The sequence below is a fragment of the Sus scrofa genome, chromosome 9 (assembly GCF_000003025.6).
Source record: "Sus scrofa isolate TJ Tabasco breed Duroc chromosome 9, Sscrofa11.1, whole genome shotgun sequence".
NCBI lineage: Eukaryota > Metazoa > Chordata > Mammalia > Artiodactyla > Suidae > Sus > Sus scrofa.
In genome coordinates, this window is record NC_010451.4 from 11902241 (window position 1) to 11916080 (window position 13840).

A 13840-nucleotide genomic window follows, 5' to 3' on the forward strand; every position below is an offset into this window, starting at 1 on the left:
GTGACCACTGAGCTACATCAGGAACTCCTGAGACTGATATTTTATTTTATTTTTTATTTATTTATTTATTTTTTTTTGTCTTTTTGCTATTTCTTGGGCCGCTCCCGCGGCATATGGAGGTTCCCAGCCTAGGGGTCGAATCGGAGCTGTAGCCACCAGCCTACGCCAGAGCCACAGCAACGCAGAATCTGAGCCGCGTCTGCAACCTACACCACAGCTCACGGCAACGCCAGATCCTTAACCCACTGAGCAAGGCCAAGGACCGAACCTTCAACCTCATGGTTCCTAGTCAGATTCGTTAACCACTGTGCCACAACGGGAACTCCTCATTTTGCTCTTTCATTCATGCAAATATTTTATTCATCACCTACAGTTTGCCAGGCTATGTTAGGGGCTAGGGATAAAACAGGGAACAAATCAGAAGCAGCAAAATCTCCGAGACAATGATCATCACCAAGGGTCACACAGCTAGAGGACAGCAGAGGTAGGGACCTGAAATGAAGTCTGTGTGACCTTAGAATCATATCTCTCTCCACTGTACCACTACACTGTTCACTCCAGAGGCAAAGGAATGCCTCGGGCAATTACTTAAATGAAGAGAAAGGAAAAAAGAAATAAAACTTACTTAATATATTAATCCCATTTTCAGTTCCAATAACTCAGAGCAGCTGAGACTGGCATGATCAACACTCCACCCAAGACTGGGGAGTACTGCATGCCCTTGACACCTGGTTATGAGAATCTGATCTTTAATTTAATTGTGCCAGGAGGTTTTCTTTGGCAGGAGCCTGGAATGCTGCGGTTTCGAATTTGCTGAGGGATGTCCTTCTGAAAGACATTCCCACTACACAGTTTCCAGCCACTTGCACTGGTTTAGCAACGAGAAAGCAACTGCCGAGTTAGCAGAGAGGAAAACTGGAAACTGTTTCTGGGCTGTTGGGAAAGCTACTTTAATTTTTGACGCTCGGTTTAAACCTCTTTTGTAAAATACAAATAAGCCTATCTATGTTATAAAGTTATCATGAGAATTAAAAAGCATATATAAAAGCCCCTACCCTGCCATCTGGCACAAAATAGACATTCAGTAAATATCTGTTCTCATCCCCCAACTCAACTATCCAATTTCATCTCTTCTATTCCCTAAACTTGTCATTCCAGCCCAAACTGCTTCATGTTCCTGCTTTGCCCACAGTTCTCTCTGACTAAAACGTCCCAACTTGTCTTCCAAGAAAACTCCTACTCATTCTTCAAGACCCAGTTTGACTCACTTTCTCTACAAAACCTTCACACAAGTTCTATTTCTACTTTCCCCCAAGTTTTATAACATTTTATATATAATTCTAAACAGCAGCTTCCATATTTCATCATATCAACCTTATCAAGACTATGAACAAGTCAAAGGAAAAAAACCAACTCTAAATAATCTTTATGTTCCCAAGTGTCACCCAGTATAGATCTGGCACTAGATACTTAGTAAAGTTTCACTGACTAAGGTAGCCTGGTTTAGAGAAGAAAAATACAAGAGCTGGAAGGACCTTGAAAAATCAGCTAGTTTCATACTTTTATAGTTCAAACATGAAACTCACGGGTGTATGTAACTTACCTAAGATCACTCAATGAAATAGTGAAAAGCCTCTGATTATTCTGATTCTCCTAAAAACACTCTTTATCCACTAATTATACTTTGAGACAGAATTAACCAAGGGCTGTACCTGGAAAACTTCCTATAATTGGAGAGGGATGAGAGGCAGCAAAGTAAAATGGAAAAGGCAGAGAGATTTGGAATCGAGACTTAAATTCACTTATGCTGACCCTGTACCTTCACCATTCCCTCCCCTACCAATCATATTACACATCTTTCTCACTCCTATCACCCGTGAAGATAGTCACTAGAGTGACTTCCAGAAACAAGTACCAAGGGTCTTATAATCCCTCTTCTACCATCTGGGGAAATTCCTAATGGGGGTGGTACATAAGATTAAGGGATCAGGGAGTTCCCTTTGTAGTGCAGCAGGAACAAATCCAACTAGTATCCATGAGGATGTGGGTTTGGTCCCTGGCCTTGCTCCATGGGTTAAGGATCCAGCATTGCCATGAGCTGTGACGCAGATCGCAGACACAGCTCGGATACCACGCTGCTCTGGCTGTGGTGTAGGCTGGCAGCTGTAGCTCTGATTCGACCCCTAGCCTGGGAACTTCCACATGTTGTGGGTGCGGTCCTTAAAAAAAAAAAAAAAAAAAAGATTAAGTGATCAGGACAGGCATCTCTGATAAAGAAACACTTAAGACTTGAATGAAATGTGTCAGCAAATTCACAGCAACATCTGGAAGTGTTTTTAAGTAGAAGGCACAGTAAGCACAAATGTCCTAAAGGAGAATATTTGGTGGCCCACAAAACAGCAAAAAGGGCAAGAAAATAGTTGAGTGAGCAATGAGAAATGTGATAAGAGTCTAAGATTCAAGATGCAGCCAGAGGTCAAATTATGCAGGACCTTATAGGCCTTGATAAATTTGGATTTTGTAGCAAGTGTGAGAGTTTTGAGCAATGATCTAATTTATGTTTTAAACAGACCACTCTGGCTGCAGAGAACTGAATGTAGGGGAGCAAAGGAAAAGTGGAGAGAACTTTAAGAAGCAATTTTTTTTTTTTTTTTTTTTTGGTCTTTTTAGGGACACACCTGTGGCACAGGAGGTTCCCAGGCTAGGGGGCAAATCAGAACTGTAGCTGCTGGCCTACACCACAGCCACAGCAACACCAGATCCAAGCCACGTCTGCAAACTACATCACAGCTCAAGGCAATGCCAGATCTTTAACCCACTGAGCGAGGCCAGGGATCGAATCTGCATCCTCATGTATACCAGTCAGATTCGTTTCCACTGAGCCACAATGGGAACTCCAAGAAGTAATAGTAAGTAACCAGGAATTCATATGAGAACTGATGGTGACTTAAATAGACTACAGTAGATAGAGAGAAGTATTACAAAGGTAGATATTTTGAAGGTAGAGCCAAATGGCTTATTTAGAGATTGGATATGCAATGTGAGAAAAAAATGAAAAATCAGGATGATCTCTAAATTTTTGACCTGAGCTGAGAATATGAGATAATATAAACATGTTATAGAGTCTTTTATTCAAAGACACACACACACACACACACACACACACACACCCCTCCCCTGACACCCACATCTTCCTCAAATAACATTTCTTTGTTCCCCTTCATAGAAGAGCTTCTAAAAAGAATTATCTATCGACTTATACTATCTCCACTTCTTCCCCTTCTGTTTGCCAAATAACATCCTCCTATTTCATCAAAAGTAGTCTCGTCAAGACTATCGGACATGTCCATGTTGCCAGATGAAATGGTCACTATTCTGTCCTCACCTTACTCAGCCCCTCAGCAGCATGCAACATAACTGACCTCCCTCTTCTCTTTCAAGTGCTCCACTTTCTTGGCTTCTGGGGAAGCACACTCACCTGGCTTTCCCTCTTTCTGCCTATTCCTATCTCCGCTGCAGACTCTTCCTTCACTAGCCATCCTCCACATGTCCAAGGTTAGGAACTTTCTCTCCTCATAACTACACTCTGCCCCAGACGATCATCCATTCATTCCCTTGGCTTTACACATTATCTGTATGTTGATGATGCCCAAGTTTCTATCTTTAGCCTAATAGCTCTTTCAGGCCAATAACCATCTGTTCGACAATCCACCTGCATGTCCCCTAAGTACCTTAAACCTAACATGAACAAATGGAAATCTTGGTTTTTACAGCATTTATCATGAATTTTAATTATACTTTCTGGAGTTCCCTTCATGGCTCAGCAGCTAATGAACCCAACTAGGATCCATGAGGATGTAGGTTCAATCCCTGGCCTTACTCAGTGGGTTAAGGATCTGGCGTTGCTGTGGCTGTGGTGTAGGCCGGCAGCTGCAGTTCCAGCTTGACCCCTGGCCTGGGAACCACCATGTGCCACAGGTGCGGCCCTAAAAAGCAAAAAAAATATATATATATATTTTTTTTTTTTTCTTACCTCAATAAACAGTAAGCTTTACAAGGAGCAACTAGGTCTGTTGTATTTACCAATGTATATCTAGTAACTCAACAAGGCTTAGTAAGAGTAGACATCAAGATTTACTAGACCCTCTCTGTGACCTCAAAATATTCACATTCTAAGAGGAGAGGAAGACATGTAAACCACAAAGACAGTACAACATAGTAAGTACCACTATGAGTGGTAAGATGAAACACATGAGTGCTGTGTGAATCCAAAAGAGGGGCCCTCTATAGTAGCCTAGGAATCAGGAAGACTTTCTTAAGAAGGTAACTTCAAAATTTATCTTCGCAGAATAAAAATAAGTATAGCTAGGAGTTCTCTCATGGCTCATAGGTTAAGGATCTGGCATTGTCACCTCTATGGCTCTGGTTACATGTGTGGTAATGGTTTGATCCCTTGTCTGGGAACTTCTACATGCCACAGGTACCACCAAAAGAAAAAAATAAAAAGCATAGCTATTAAGTGCCTATTACTTATTCTTTTCTTTTTTATATATAATTATTATTAAGCTTTATAATAATTCTTCAAGGTATGTATAAATACCTTCCATTTTATACATGAATTTTAAAAAGATTCTTAAAAAATACCTAGTAGGTGGTAGAACCAGAATTTGAATTGAGGTCAGTTTGGTTTTAAATCCCTCCCCTTCTTTTATTTATTTATTTATTTTTTTTGGCTAGGTATCATCTAAAATAATATTTTTTTATACTTGCCACTATTTGTTTGACCTACATACTAAACCTCGACCTCAGTTTTAGCATGGGGCTCAATTACCACTCTCTAAATTATCCTCTTTCTAGCCCCTTCTTTTTCTTTATTATTAAGCATTGAGGCAGTTTCAAACCAGAGAGCAACCCGAAGCATTTCTTCCAGGCTGCAACATCCGAGCATTTTTTATGGCTAAAAATACATTCAGGAACAACCACAGTAACATCTGTACTGCACTTCACAGTCTGCAAATCAGTTTCACACATTTATTATTTCACTTGATCTTCACCAACCCTATGAGGTATTAAATCCCTATTTTATGGAGGCCAGTGGAAATAAAATGCCTCACCTAGCTCCATCTGGTCTCTGGTCTCTACAGCCTGCAAGAAATTGATATTAATAAAATGGAAGGGTGCAGAAGAGGAGGAAGAGACAGAGTGACTCATAGAGGGAGCTCAGCACCAAGTTACCCAAGTGGCCTAGAGCCAGGAGACGTTAACAGGGACCAAGTCTGTTTCCCTTCCAAGGTAATGAGTGTTTGGCTACAGTACAGTGATCTATCACATGGGGCTGTTTTTCCTTCATCCTAGCACACTAGAGTCTAGCCCACAGATAGGTAAAAAAGAGAACATAAGAAAACTCTTTGTACACTCTATGTACACACAGGATCAGAAGATAACATGGTCTAAGAGAATAGACATCACTTTTAGAGAACAATTGAGTTTAGGCTTCAGCTCTGCCACTTACTTACTGAATCAAAATTCCCTTCTCTGTGTTATTACAGCCCCTTGTGCTTCTCTTATACCACACATAAATTATCACACAAGGTTTCAGATAGCCATATTCTTTGATTTGCACTGGTAGGCAGCAACTGAGTCTAGTTTCCTTTCTTATATCCCCAACACCTGACACCATAACTAACATGGAATAGATGGTCCAGAAATGTCTGAGGATGAATAAATGCCATATTCAAAGCTTTCTGTATACATACACATTGTCTAGACATTAAGTACCAGGATAAAAGCAATCTTGCCTTCTTATCTCTGCTTTCCTTCTCGCCATCCTTTGAGGACACTACTAAAGAAAAGTTTGCTGGAGTTCCCATTGTGGCTCAGAGGATTAGGAACCAAACACAGAGTCCATGAGGATATCGGTTCAGTCCCTGGCCTCATTCAGTGGGCTAAGGATCCAGCATTACCGGAGTAGGTGGCAGATGCAGCTCAGATCCGGTGCTGCTGTGGCTGCAGTATAGGCCTGCAGCTGCAGCTCCAATTCAACCCCTAGCCTGGAATTTCCATATGCCACAGGTGCAGCCATAGAAAGAAAATAAAAGAAAGAAAAGTAAAGTTTGCTGAGTAGAAACAAACCAGCCCAAAAAGCTGGTCTTCAGAGGTAAAGAAAGCTAACCTACATGGTCCCCTTTCCCGGACTATGGTATTTCACAACATACCTACCTCTACCCCCAAATAACCCTATCTTACCCAATCCACTCTCGTCTTCAAAAGACCACAGTTCTTCTCCCTCAGGACTCCTCCTTCCATCCCATTCCTGCTATCCTCCTCTTCTTCCCCAGATTCACATGTCTAACTCTGCCTCCAGGTCAGCAGGGCTTCAAAGCTGCCAGAGTCTTTGTTTCTCTCCAGCTGCTCATCTCACTAAACAAATTTGAGCCTCTGGACATTCCTGCTCTCCTCCCACTCTAAGGTTTCAAGCCCTCTGCTTCCCATCTTGCTTACTCCCTACTGCCGGCCCACTCCCCTCCGTGAAAGGAGGTGGGGACAAATCCAGGAAGTAAGATTTGGGGCCCAAAGCAAGGCACAGAGGCAGTGAGGAGGGAGACTGGCACTTGGGGAAGATAGATCTGTAGGTGAAAGCTGAATGTAAGGGAGTTAGGTAGGAAACAGAGTGTGTGTGGACCCCACAAACACCATAGCAAAGGTTCCTGCAAACTAGTAACCTGCTAATAATCAGAAATCTTAACAAAGAGGAAAAGAGAAGAAGGACTAACCAAGAAGAGAAGAACCTAAGAGAGAGAAGGAAAAACTGTCTATAAAGAGGAAAGAATAAGAAAGGAAGCATGAGGGGAGCAGAAAGAAGGGAGAAAGTAGGGGTGGGAGAAAGGCAGGCAGGGGGCAGGATAGGAAAAATGATCACAGAAAGGAAATAGGAAAGGGGAGAAGATAGGAAGTAGAGTCATAGAAAAACTGAGGGAATAGGAGGTCCAAAATAATCAAGGTAGGTTAGTATCAGGTCGGACACGTATTTCTTGGTACCAGATAAGCAAAAAAGAAAAAATTATAGTGATTTAAACATTATACAGCCTCAAGGAATGTCATTAGCTTGGCCCAGTGAGGAGGCTCCAGAGAAGATAGCCGAGTTTTAAAGCAGCTTTACACCCAAGTATGGAAGAACCGGCCAGTCTGGAGAAAAACCCTGACCCACTCCTTCCCAATTCCACCTCCCTACACCCAATATCCCTATATTTAACACTAAAATAATCAGCATTCTCAACCTGTCTTATACAAGAAGTCGCTGGCTGCTGAGCAGCCCAGCAAGATGCCATCCAGAAGACTGGCTGGAAAACAGGATACTGAGGTCTGCTTCCCAAGTCTGCCTGTCTGTCTCCTACAGTGTTGAGGGGAGGGGGACATTTCTGCAGTCCATTATAGGGCTTTTACCAGCTCTGCAAAGGCAACTTGACAGCCTGGGAATGCCAGAGTCAGAAACAAAATGTCAAGCCCTTCACTGCACAGATAAGGAAACTGAGGTCCACAGAAGCACCTAAACGGAACCAGCCCCAGCCCAGTGTCTCCCATCTTTCAGTTTACTCTACCTTTTAACAAGTCACTTATAACATAATGCCTCTCCCCAGCACCCAAGAGAAAAGCCCCCATGGTCCCAGCAGACTAGCAGCTAATCCAAGGCAGAGGAAAGCATCACTCTAGCCACCAAGGAGAAGGGTGCTTGCACAGGAGCAAGGCTCCTGAGACAGAGCAAGTTCCCCAAAAATCAGCTTCCCCTTCATACCCTTCTCAAGCCAGAGCTCAGATTTCAGTGCTGGCCTAGCGGTTTAGGTTCCACCTTAAACCCCTTCTCTCACTTAAAGTCTATTAAGGGAAAAGACCCTAAATCTACCGGACCCGCGTCACCACTCCCCGGAAGCCAGCAGAGACCCCCCCCAACCCCAGCACCGCCCAGCTGAGCGCGCCCCCGGGTGGGCCAGCATTACCTGGTGGGGGAAGCCGGCCCCGACATCTCTGCCTACTGTTTTTTTGTCACAGAGCTGCACCTCTCATGCCCGGCCGGCAGCTCAAAGCCTGGGCTCCACCCAGCCCGCTCTACTCAGCTGGGGCCGGGCTCTCGGCAATTCAGCCGCCCCAGCTCTGGCTCTGGGGTGCAGCACGCTCCCGCCCTCGCAGGGCGCAGGGAAGGCTCTGCTTCGGGGTTGGTGAAGCAGAAGGGGCGGGGAAATAAGGGAGGGAAGGAGGAGGGAGGAAACTGCGCTTCTCCTTTCTGCAAAGAAGCAATGAGGAAAGGCGAGGAGACGACTACCTTCTCACCCCTCAGCTATTCTCCCTCACCTAGTCTTCAGCAGGGGATAATTTCTCACTGAATCCAGGATTCCTAGGGGCCGTCAGAGCTTCCTGGGTATGTCCCAGAGTGAAGGAAGAGAAGCAGAGAGAGAAGCAGAGTTCCTCTGTGCCTTAATTTCTCCAGCTGGGTCTGGACTCCAGGACTGCTCAAATTAAACCTAGTCTTCTATCAGATTAGGCTTCAGGGAAAGAGATGCACCCACTCACCGCCCCCAACAAAGGTGTCAGGTTCTAATCCTATGCCCCCGGGAGAACACTGAGTAAATGCTTACAGCTGCTGTAAGCAAAGAAAGCTCAGCAGCAGCTACCATTTATTAAGTGCTGCTGTGTACCAGGTGCTTTACAAAATGTCGTATCTATCTCACCACAATTTTATGAAGGAGACATACTACCAGTTCACATGTGTCAAAACTGAGGTCCACTCAGAATACGGTTTCATACAAGTATTTCTTTTTTTTGTTGTTGTTGTCTTTTTGCCTTTTCTAGAGCGGCTCCCACGGCATGTAGAGGTTCCCAGGCTAGAGGTCTAATCAGAGCTATAGCCGCCGGCCTAGGCCAGAGCCACAGCAACGCAGGATCCAAGCCGTGACTGCGACCTACACCACAGCTCACAGCAACGCCAGATCTTAACCCACTGAGCAAGGCCAGGGATCGAACCTACAGCCTCATGGTTCCTGGTCGGATTCGTTAACCACTGAGCCACGACGGGAACTCCTCGTATAAGTATTTCTTAAACACATATTGTGAATCAGTCATGTAAAGGGCCCTGAGCAAAACAACACATTACAGAATATTTACCAACCCCAGCCCAGACCCACTAAATGCTAGTGTATACCCCAATAATTGAAGAAAAAAAAAAAAAACTTCACACATTTTCAAATGCTCATTAAGAGGTAATATTACCTCATTACCTACCCCTCTGTGTCTATTTCTCAAGAGATATGTCAGGAGTCAGGTCATATAGGGTCTCTTGTGGGTCATAACTAGGAGTTTAGGTTTTGTTCTAGGTTTTAGGAATGGTAAAGCGTTGGAAAGTTTTAAGCAGAATGACAAGGTCTAATCTATATTTTTGAAAGATCACTGACCGCTGAATGGGGGACAAAGGGAGGGTTATGGAAACAAGAAAACAAGTTAGTACATTCTTTCAGGACTCCAAGCAAGAGAAGAAAGTAATAATTTAGACCAACATATCAGAAGAAGAAATGAAAAGAAACAAGCATATTCTAAAAACACGACTTGGAAGCAGCAGCAGCAGAACTTGGGGAAAGATAGGATATGATGAGTGAGAGAGGACAGTGACTTCCACAAGACCACACAGCTGGTAAACGGCCCAGTCGTTCCAACTCTGGCCTGACTCCTAAGCCCAAATCTTTCTTTTCTCTGCCATGTCGGCCATCCTTATATCAACTGCCATATCCTTCTCTCTATTGCCTGGCAAAGAACGGGTAAAGAGCATTACGTCTGGTCAGTAATTTAAGTATGCTGGAGAGAAATTTCATGGTACTGATTCCCTTTCCCTGACAGATAGCTACACCTCCATTTGACAGCCCCAGAGTAATCTAATCACAGAAGAATGCAGGGGAAGAACTTCAGGAAGACGTAACAGCTCTTCAGCAAAATACCTTTCACCCTTACTAGACCTTGAGTACCTACGCTATTCCAACTACCAGAAGTCTCAAATTTGGTGGAGGAGAGAGGGAATTTCTTGAAGACTGCCCGCAATACAGAGAGAACTGATAAATAATACAGACTGGAGAGATCTGCTGCATTATGAGAACGCAGCTACAAAGTAGTTTAAGGATGTTCTTTTGCCCCCCACACCCTTGTCCTTCATCTCAATTTATGATTGAGATGAGAGCCAGAAAGAGTCCTCAGTCTTGGGTATAGTTTTTCAAAGTAATGGTCAATAATCACAGCATCTGGCCCTACCCAATTTCCCATCCCATACAGCATCTCCTCTTACAGATAGGCTCTGCTGGAACATATGAAAGAACAGAAAGCTCATTATCAATGAGCACTGTAAGACAATGCTTCATAATATTCAGCTAGGTGCTTCTCCATAAACCTCCAATTCTGTCTCCTAGGAACTCTGAAAACATCCTTCAAAACCAAGGTATATTAAAGGCTTTCAGATGTGTGTATATGGTGATCTATCAAGGCCATGCTCTTTTCCTCTTCTCCAGGATAAATACAAAGTTCTTTTAATCATGTGTTCATTCAGTAACTATTTAAGCATTTTGTACAAGTCACCAGAGACAAACACATCATTGAAAATGACCACACCTTCAAGGAGTTTATGGTTTTAGTATAGGGGTTTTCAGCTCTCCCTGAGCACTGAAGTTCCTGGGAAGTTTTAAAAATATGAAGTCCTAACAGAGATTCTGACTCAACTGGTCTGGGATGTAGCCTAGGCAACATATCTTTAAGTATATAACCATAGCTATATTTAGCTATCTATCAGAGGACTAATACATGAATGCAAGATGTTAATAATAGAAGTTGTGGGGTGCTGGGACAGGCTAGGGGTTTGGGAGGGAAATGCTATAAAATTGGGTTGTGGAATTCCCATCGTGGTGCAGCGGAAATGAATCTGACTGGGAACCATGAGGTTGAGGGTTTGACCTCTGGCCTCACTCAGTGGGTTGAGGATCCGGCATTGCTGTGAGCTGTGGTGTAGGTCACAGGCGTGGCTCAGATCTGGCATTGCTGTGGCTGTGGTGTGGGCCAGGAGCTGTAGCTCTGATTGGACCCCTAGCCTGCGAACCTCCACATGCCACAAGTGCAGCCCTAAAAAGAAAAAAAAAGAAAAAAAAAATTGGGAGTTCCCGTCGTGGCGCAGTGGTTAACGAATCCGACTAGGAACCATGAGGTTGCGGGTTCGATCCCTGCCCTGCTCAGTGGGTTAACGATCCGGCGTTGCCGTGAGCTGTGGTGTAGGTTGCAGATACAGCTCAGATCCCGCATTGCTGTGGCTCTGGCGTAGGCTGGCAGCTACAGCTCCAATTAGACCCCTAGCCTGGGAACCTCCATATGCCACGGGAGCGGCCCAAGAAATGGCAAAAAGACCAAAAAAAAAAAAAAAAAAAAAATTGGGTTGTTATGACCCTTGTACAACTATAAATATAATGAAATTCATTGAGTTAAAAAATAAAATTAGAGTAAAACAAAGAAAATATAAATAAATAAATTTTTTAAATAATAGAAGAGGTGCTAGGGGATTGGAGAGATAGATTATATGGGAGGTCTTTGTACTTTCTTTTTTTTTTTTTTTTTTTCTTTTTGTCTTTTGTTGTTGTTGTTGTTGTTGTTGCTATTTCTTGGGCCGCTCCCGCAGCATATGGAGGTTCCCAGGCTAGGGGTTGAATCGGAGCTGTAGCCACCGGCCTACGCCAGAGCCACAGCAACGCGGGATCCAAGCCGCGTCTGCAACCTACACCACAGCTCACGGCAACGCCGGATCGTTAACCCACTGAGCAAGGGCAGGGACCGAACCCGCAACCTCATGGTTCCTAGTCAGATTCGTTAACCACTGCGCCACGACGGGAACTCCGTCTTTGTACTTTCTGGTCAACATTTCTATAAGTCTAAAACTGCACTAAAAATAAAGTCTAATAAGATACAATAAAAAATTACCTAAGATAAAGCTCATCTTTTCATTAGATTCATTAGACATAAAATTACTGTCAAATTGCTATAAAAGTTTCTGAACACTCTCAATTTCTATGCTTACTTCATTGCAGACTAGGAAGGAACAGTTCAAACTCTATTTGAGTGGTGATCTTGGGCATCTTCCACTAAACACAGCCCTGTTTGCAATGACCCTCTTACTGCCTGGTACCTATGGGGAAAACGACAATCTAAGTGCAGCCTATCCCCTACAGAATGCAATTGGACTATAACCTCCATTAACTACACCAAGTACTTCCAATAATTCAGTCTGAGACTGCACTAGCTTTTAAGCCACTGCACTGCTTCTGACTGGCACGGGGCTTAGGGGGCCAAAACCATAATTTTCATAAGCATAGCATCATGGTAGGTCTCCTCTAGACTGCCCATATATTGCCATTTCTTTGAGACTTAAAATGTAGAACTTCACTGTCATCTGCCTTAAATTTCATCTTTTTGGCTTCAACCCACCTTTTCAAGCTCTCTCCCCGCCCCGCCATCTAGCATAGTAGTTTTTCCTTCCAGTCTTTATCACCTATAAATCTGATAAGAATGTTATCTGTTCAAACATTTATCAAACATCTATCATGTATCCCTGCCTGTACTTGGTTACAGGGATTAAAGATGACCTAGAAATGGCCTATATCTCTAGGAATCATTACTAATCAGGGAGGCTGGCATGCATAAAACTGTAAAAGATACTGCACTAGAAAACTGAATTAACAAAACAAACAGGATAAGGTGGAAAAAACTACAAAACATGTATCATGCAATACAAGACAGAACCACTGATGTCTTTAGCAAGAAAGATCAAATTCAGGCATCTTCCATTTTATATTTCAGTTCTCAAAAACCAGATACTTGTTTGGTTACAGAAGGCTGACCAGCCGGATCACATGCTGTATCTTTCACAGATGAGTACTGCTATAGAAAGCTTGGCTAAGCATGACTCTCTCTGATGAAATGCAAAATTCATGAAATTGAGGCATGTTAGTAAGAAGCCAGTATTTTATTTATTTCTGAGGGCTAACAGATAATAATCAAGGAAGAAACTATTAGCTAAAGAAATGAAAAAGCAGAATCAAATGAGGTAGAAGGGACTTTAAGAGACTAAACTGGAGTTCCCTTTGTGGCTCAGCAAAAACGAATCTGACTAGCATCCATGAGGACACAAGTTCCATTCCCAGCCTGGCTCAATGGGTTTAGGATCCGGCATTGCCATGAGCTGTGGTGTAGGTCGCAGATGGAGCTCAGATCTGGTGATGTGGCCAGTGGCTGCAGCTCCAATCCAACCCCTAGCCTGGGAACCTACATATGCCATGGGTGCAGCCCTAAAAAGACACACACACACACACACACACAAAAAGAGAGAGAGAGACTAAACTACACAAAAAAAGAAATTAAATCCAAGAGATTCCAAATAACTTGCCCAAGTTTATACAAGTTAGTATGTAAATTGTTTTAAGTGCAATTACTCCCTGCATTTTATATGGTGCTTTGGTTTTACAAAGTAAATAATCCACAAACTATTCTTTCAAGCCATGGACCTTGACCAGTAATGTTTTGTCTATGTGATCATTTTAGGCTTCATCGGGCCCTTTGACTTCACTCAGCTGACTTCTACAAGCATATGCGTTTGCAACCACTGGTAACACCATATAAAGGCTAACGATCAGTAATAATTAGCAAATTTTCTTTGGACACTACAGGTTTCAACTGATAGTACCTAAAGGATTTTAAAACAATTGTTTTCATCTGATTCTTCTGCAATCTCAAATAGTTTTAAGAATGATACATTTACTGACTGAGAACTACA

The 13840-nt window shown here is 43.1% G+C and overlaps 1 protein-coding gene across 8 annotated transcripts in view; it reads right to left on the bottom strand.

Annotated features, from left to right (window-relative positions):
- PAK1 (p21 (RAC1) activated kinase 1) overlaps positions 1–13840 on the bottom strand; it is a 142980-nt gene that overhangs the window by 72146 nt on the left and 56994 nt on the right. For 2 of the 8 annotated variants that reach the window (XM_013979175.2, XM_013979174.2), the window contains exon 1: positions 7995–8201. The exons of 3 other annotated variants lie outside the window; for them this stretch is intronic. The gene's annotated coding sequence lies outside the window, so the exon portion shown is untranslated. Of the gene's footprint in view, positions 1–6246; positions 6263–7792; positions 7854–7994; positions 8229–13840 lie in introns of those variants that run through there. 3 more of the 8 variants (XM_013979173.2, XM_021062559.1, XM_021062561.1) reach the window with 3 other exon arrangements.